Source organism: Malania oleifera, chromosome 13 (assembly GCF_029873635.1).
Source record: "Malania oleifera isolate guangnan ecotype guangnan chromosome 13, ASM2987363v1, whole genome shotgun sequence".
NCBI lineage: Eukaryota > Viridiplantae > Streptophyta > Magnoliopsida > Santalales > Ximeniaceae > Malania > Malania oleifera.
The window spans coordinates 35352256-35359279 of NC_080429.1; the positions used below are offsets into that span (position 1 = coordinate 35352256).

The following is a 7024-nucleotide window of genomic DNA, read 5'->3' on the forward strand; positions in this document are numbered from 1 at the left end:
GGATATGGGGGCATTTTGGGGAGAAGGTTGCTTTCACTTTATAAAGTAGCTTTTAGGATTTTAATTTTGAGGGGGATTGGGATTGGAAGCTTTTGGAAGGGGTGGGAGGTCTTCTTTTCTTTTTGGGAGGAGGCAGTGACGCACCACAGAAGCTCTCCATGGCTTGCATCTCTCTCTCTCTCTCTCTCTCTCTCTCTCTCTCTCTCTCTCTCTCTCTCTCTCTCTCTCTCTCTCTCCTTCTTCTCTTGTTCTCTAGTTTTTCTTTTTTTCTTGCATTTAAATACTTGGTTAATCGTTATTGTTAATTTTTAGTTGAATTTTAATTAAAGTTTTGAACTTTTAAATTTTTGTTGGGTTATTATTATTAAAGTCAATTTTTTTTTCTCTTCGTATTTAATATCACTATTATAGTTAATTTTGGTTGGGTTATTTTTTGTTGTTAAAGTTTGAGTTGATCTCTTAAAAAAATATTCTTTCAGATTTAAATTTTTTTGGGTTCTATTTATCTTAAGTTCAATTTATTTAAAGTCTGAGTTTTTATTGTGTTTTAGTTTATTGTTTAAGTTGTTAAAGATTCAAGTTTGTTTCTTTTGTTGGATCTGGCTTAATCATCACTTAAGTTCTTGATTGTGTTAACGTTTAGTATTTTTAGTGTTTGATTGAGGTTTTTAGGGTTGCATGCTTCAATTACGTTGTAAAGTTATCATCTTTAGGCTTTTTGTCCAAAATTTTAAACGTGGGATTTATTTCTTGCCTAAATGATTAAACATAAGATTGTGTTTGGTATTTAATTTTGTTATCGTCTATCTCATTATGTCCGTTTCCCATTTCTCGTCATTAATTTAATGTGTGTTAGGTTCATAAATTAAATTTCACGTTGTTTTAATTTCATCACAAAATCTCAACATTCTAGGAAGCTGAATCTGAATTGCGTTCAGTAAACCTTTCGTTTCTTATTTTCTTTTGGAATTACAAAAAAATTGGAATTAAAATGCATTCCCTAAAGAGACGATTCTAATTATTACACGACTGAACTCCTATACTTGGAATAGCTTCTGAGTTGCTCATTTTTAGAGTGAGTCAACTCGTTAGTGCAACAAGGGATGGTGAAGGCGTTATATGAAAAGAAGTCGGATGACATGAGCGACGCAAGTTGGAAGGAGTTTGAAACAAAGACAATTTCCATGATCAGGTTATGTATAGTCGATGACGTGTTGTATCACGCCATGGATAAGGACTCACTGGCGGTGGTTTGTTTGAAACTGGAGCATCGATACAAGATGTATTTTAAGCAAAAGCTTTATTGGCTTAGGATGGCAGAGGGTTCGGATTTTACTTAGCACATCAACACATTTAATCAGATCATTAGTGATCTGGGGCAAGTTGATGTGAAGTTTGAGGAGGAGGACAAAGCATTGATGTTGCTAAATTCCCTACCTACATCGCCTACGTACAAGAATCTAGTTACGTCACTAACTTGGGGGAAAGAAATCTTGGAGTTGGAGGACATCACGAGTGCATTGTTGGGGTTCCATCAAAGGAAGAAGGCCAACAATGAGAGTTCACTTGGTGAAGGGTTCGTGGCAAAGGGTAATTAGGATCATGGGAGTGGCAAGTCCTGGGGTGGATCAAGTGGTAATAAAACTCAGTCCAGGAGGAAGAAGGATGTTCGCTGTTTTAAGTGTGGGAAATCAAGGCACATAAAACCGGAATGTACAAAGTGGGAAAAGGGAATGACAAAAGCTTAAAGTGGTTCGTCAAAATCTATGAATGTAGTTAATGAAAGGGACTCAAGGAGCAATGATTATGAGATGCTTTCTATTTCATTAGGTTCATAACATCTCATGGGTTCTTGGATCTTGGATATGAGATGTTCTTTTCACATGACGTCCGACAAAGCCTGGTTCACCACTTACATATTGGTGAGTCCTGGTTCTGTTCTAATGGGAAACGGTGCGGTCTGCAATGTTGTTGGAATGGGGGATATCAGGATCAAGATGTATGATGGTGTTGTAAGAACGTTGTGTGGGGTAAGGCATGTACCCAATCTACGGAAGAACGTGATATCATTGGGTGTCGTGGATTGTGATGGGTATAGTTACATGTCCAAAGGCGGGACCATGATGGTGTATGATGGCATATTGATGGTGATGAAGGGACAAAGGATAACAGGGAATCCTTATGCACTACAGAGTAGCACAGTTGTAGGTGTAGCTACAGTTGATCATTTTGAGTAAGGTAATACTGTTTTTTGTAATGTAACCACACACAAAATGGTGGGTATTCTTAACTACATGGTTGCAGATGTTTAGGGACCGGTGATGGCAGCATCACAGGTTGGACATGGGTATTTCGTGAGGTTATCATGAAAGGTCTGGGGGTATCTCATATAGCACAAGTTAGAGTTATTTTCTTGGTGTAACTTATAGGTGAGGTGGAGTACTAGATCGAGAGAGAGTTCCTCAGGTTAGATATTGTTGCTGAGTACGTTAGTGTGAAAGAAGTTTTGTGAGCAAGGCATGGTGTATGCAAGACTGCAAGGTACTTCTTGGTGAAGTCAGCGAGTATGACGTGTATTTCTTAGTTAATCGATCGCCAAAGGTATCACTAGATGGAAGAGTTGCAAAAGAGGCTTGGACTAGTTATGTGGTAGACTTTGGAGGTCTAGTTGTGTACATTTCTAGTGAGGTGAGATCTAGGTTTAGTGTTATGTCTGGACAATGCATCTTTCTAGTATATAAGAAAGATAAGTTCAAACTAGGTGATCCAATGGCAAACAAGGTGGCGATTGGTGGAGACATAGCTTTAGGCGTTAAAGCCATGTGACAACGTACTCAGGTAAATGAAAAGAAATGGGTGTTAGAAAGCTACAGTAGTAGCAATGAGCATGTTGTGTAGGTGGAGTTGGAGACTCAGGGCAGGAGTGCTGGGAGTTCTAACTCAGGAGACTTGCAGGATCACATGATAAATTGGAGCAGAAAAGAGATTGTGATGTAGGTGGAGTTTTAGACTCAGGGTAGAAATGCAGTGAATTCAAACTCAAGAGACCAGCAAAATTACAATGGGCTCAGAGGCACTATCAGGCCACTGCACAGGTGTGATCTGATGTCTTATGCAACTATTACTACCAGGAAGGATTGTACTACCTTTCAAGAGACAATGCACGGCTAGGAGAAGGGTAGGTGGACAAGTGCCATGGTGGAGGAGATGGAGGTATTGTATAAGAATCATACAAGGGGGATGAAGGAGCTCCCAGAGGGGGAGAGGGAGATAGGCTGTAGGTGGGCAAGTATTCTGTGGATTTATGTGAGTGAAATGCCGATAGATGGAAAGGTTTCAATTGAGGTAAATCAGTCAGGATTTTGTTAAGAAAGGGAGTTGACATGAAGGTGTTGAGTTCTACCAAAAATGTTCTTAGGTTGGACATTCGCAAGGTTAAAGTTACAGGGAGATTGTGATTATCTCAAGGTGACTTTGTTGTTACAGGGAGATTGGTGTTATCTCAGGACAACTGTGTGGACAAAACTACATTAAGATTAGGGTTATCTAAGGGTAGTTTTAGGGATCAAGTGTTGGTGAGGTTTAGCATGGTTAGTGTTAAACCGATCATCGGTACACCATTGGAGAATCTAAGTAAGCAGTCTACCACTCAATACTCGAGGACAAACAGCGATGTTCGGGCCATGTCAAAGGGTTCCTACGCTAGTGCAATTGGGTACTTTGGCGGCAAATAGAGGGTTCCATTAGTTATAAGGTTCCCAGATAGAGGCTACACAGGGGACTTATTATTAGGGATTTATACTAAAAGACATGCTACATGCTTTATGTAATCGGTTTTAGTATTTATTAATAACTTCAGTTATTCCATTTTAATGAGAATCTTTGTAAGCAACGTTTGTCTGACACTATTTATTTAATGATTATGCATGTGTCTCTTAGTCTATATAGTAGGTGATCTAGTGTGTAGAGTACAACTTATGCACAGAAGATTAGATCATCAGTTCTTATGAAATATAAGTTTATTGTTCATAGTCTTAAATGAAATTGGACACACCATTGATAGGACTGTAGCACAAGGTTTTAATAGGTCTGTCTTAACTATTGGGAATGGTACAGTTCCAACTCCTTGTGCTAGTACACTTTGTGTGTATTGAACATGACCGTCATGCGGTAATTGTTTTTATACTGACTATATAAAACAATTAATACCTCATGGTTATTATAAGTGCTTATGCTCTTAATCCTCATATGATTATTAGACACATGCATATAATGTTTATTACTTTGATTCATAGAAAAGTGAGATTCTTTATGGGTCAATAAATTCAGTGAGTTGGGTGATGACATTATGTGTATGGTGAACATTAATTATTGATGGAATCCACGTCCTAGTATCAATATTGATGATACCCCCTTGAGGAAGCTTATAAGTTTTGATTGTGTCAAACCTTGCAGGTGGATTTTGAATTTGACACATCAAATAAGTTAAGTGAAAGGTCTTAAGAAATTAATAAGTCAATTAATTAAATTGTCAGTAATTTAATTTAATAGATGGGTATATGTAATCTTTACGTGGGGAAATAAATAAGCATTTAATAATAGGAGCTCGAAATTTAATTTCGAATATGACAAGGAGTGCAATTATAATTCTTTAGTGGTATGAATTATAATTAACGTAATTAATGATGAATCTGGGTTGGATTAGGAATTCTTAATTACGTAGGAAGCCCTAGTCATATTTACCCAAAGGTCCCTACTGTAGCCCATATATATGCGCTCCACTTAGCAGTTAGGGGTTACAACCGTACTCTCACAGAGGCAGACCTTTTTGTGAGAAAAGAAAACCCTAGCAGCCGCTTACGAGCCCACTCTCTTAGGAGCAAGGCATGTTGAAGGAATACAGTAGAAGATTCATGGTCGTCTTCAAGAGCTCGTTTTAGTACTTGCAGATTCGAGATCAAACCAAAGAGATCTCGCAGGTGTAATCCTAATCACGTAATTAAGGATTGTATGATCAATTTTTTTGTTATCCATATGCACTACAACTAGATCTTAGAGCTATTTCGCAAGTCCCTTCAATTGGTATCACGACCTCGGTTGATACTGTATACGGATAATAATATCATGTTCTTCGAAAATCAAATCAATGCATGCTTAAGGTAGAACGTGTGTATGCACTAACCTCTGTTTTGCAGCATTCTATTTGGCAATTATGGTCACACGAATGTATGTTTTGTGACTGCGATTGTTTATTACAAGATTCGTAGCATGTGAACTCTGATTATGGAGGCATAGGATTTTGTAATCTAATGCAGTTTCATCACACGAATGTATGTTTTGTGCTTGCGATTGTTTATTATAAGATTCATAGCATGTGAACTCCGGTTATGGAGGCATAGTATTTTATAATCTAATTTAGTTTCATTTGAGAAGGAGGCATAGTTGCGGTGTGTGCATAGCAGTGGTGAAAAATAGGAAAAACCCCAGAACAATGATGCGGTTTTTCATTCATTTTTGAATTTGAATTTGAATTTGAATTTAAATTTACTTGGACCCCTACAACCTAACCGGGCACGTTGAATCCAGCCGGGAGCGCTGCCCCTGGGGCCCTGGAATGGCAAACAAGGATTCACGGTGTTAGGATGCAAGCTGCTTGACCATAATAGACGAATATTTATTATATCATATTTCTTGTTTATATATGCTTGTTTGGCGTGTTTCTTGTTCTTGCGTTATATCATTAGCATGTAAAATTTAAAATTTCAATGTTGGTTTATGCATATGCAACTAAAGAATAAAATTAATTCCCAAGTTATAATACAATTTTTTTTATAAAAAATATTAAGGGAATTTAAAATTTTATTTGTTGCATGTAATTTAGTTACCAATATTGGAATATTAAATTTATTTGAATATTAAACACGTGTTTGTATCCCTCGTGAATTAAATAACTAAGTGGGTGAGGGAATTTATTACATATAAATCCCATGATCTCCATCACTAGTTTATAGGTGAAGTAATTAATTTTATATTATGATATTAGTATCTTCCTCCCCATCGGATGAAATTATTATAGACTCACCAAGTATAAACTCTAGTAATTGTTAGTATTGGGTCACCTCTCCATCTGAGGATTCACTATGGGACAATAGGTCTAGTATTATGTGATAGTATATACTTAGCTATAAATAATAGTATCCTCACCATCTGAGTCATTGCTATTGTTTATAGGACCAAAGCTAAATCATCAGTTTAATTTTTCTTGGCATAGTTACTTACCTAGATAGTAAAATTAATAGGTCCTCGCCTATCTACACAAATGTTGAATAGTCGATGACCTCCCATCAAGGTATACTACTCACGATGTGTTAGACTGCTGATAGATTCTTTAAAAGAAAATATTGGTAAAGGGAATCATATTCTTTTAATTGAATTAAAAGTTTATTATTGCTCCTCATATTTTGTTATAATATGTGATTCTTAGGATTAAAATGGATTTCAATCCCCTGACTGTTATTCTCAAAGAAAACAAACTGGTTAGACCTAATTATATTGATTGGAAAAGGAACTTGGATATTATACTGACTGCAGAGGAGTACAATTATGTGCTCGTAGAGGTATGTCCACAGAAACCTGATGAAGAGATAACTGATGAGGAAATCTAGGCTTACCGGAAGTGGATTAAGGCTGATGAGATGGCATAGTGTTACATTTTGGCATCTATGTCGAATGTTCTGCAACATCAGCATCAGTTTATCCCTTCTGCCTATGATATAATGCAGAACCTCAAAGAAATGTTTGGGCATCAAAATCGTGCTGCTAGGCAAACTGCTATGAAGGAACTTATGAATACTATTATGGCAAAAGGGACCCTAAGAGATCATGTTCTGAAGATGATTGGTCTTCTCAATGAGCTAGTGATCCTTGGATCTGAAATCGATGGGGAAACCCAGGTTGATATCGTTCTCCAGTCATTGACAGACTCTTTCAAGTAGTTTTGCTTGAACTACAACATGAATAAGCT

The 7024-nt window shown here is 37.0% G+C and overlaps 1 pseudogene; it reads left to right on the forward strand.

Moving 5' to 3' along the window:
• The first annotated feature begins 1943 nt into the window (after nucleotides 1–1943).
• LOC131145798 (uncharacterized) overlaps nucleotides 1944–7024 on the forward strand; it is a 5244-nt pseudogene continuing 163 nt past the window's right edge.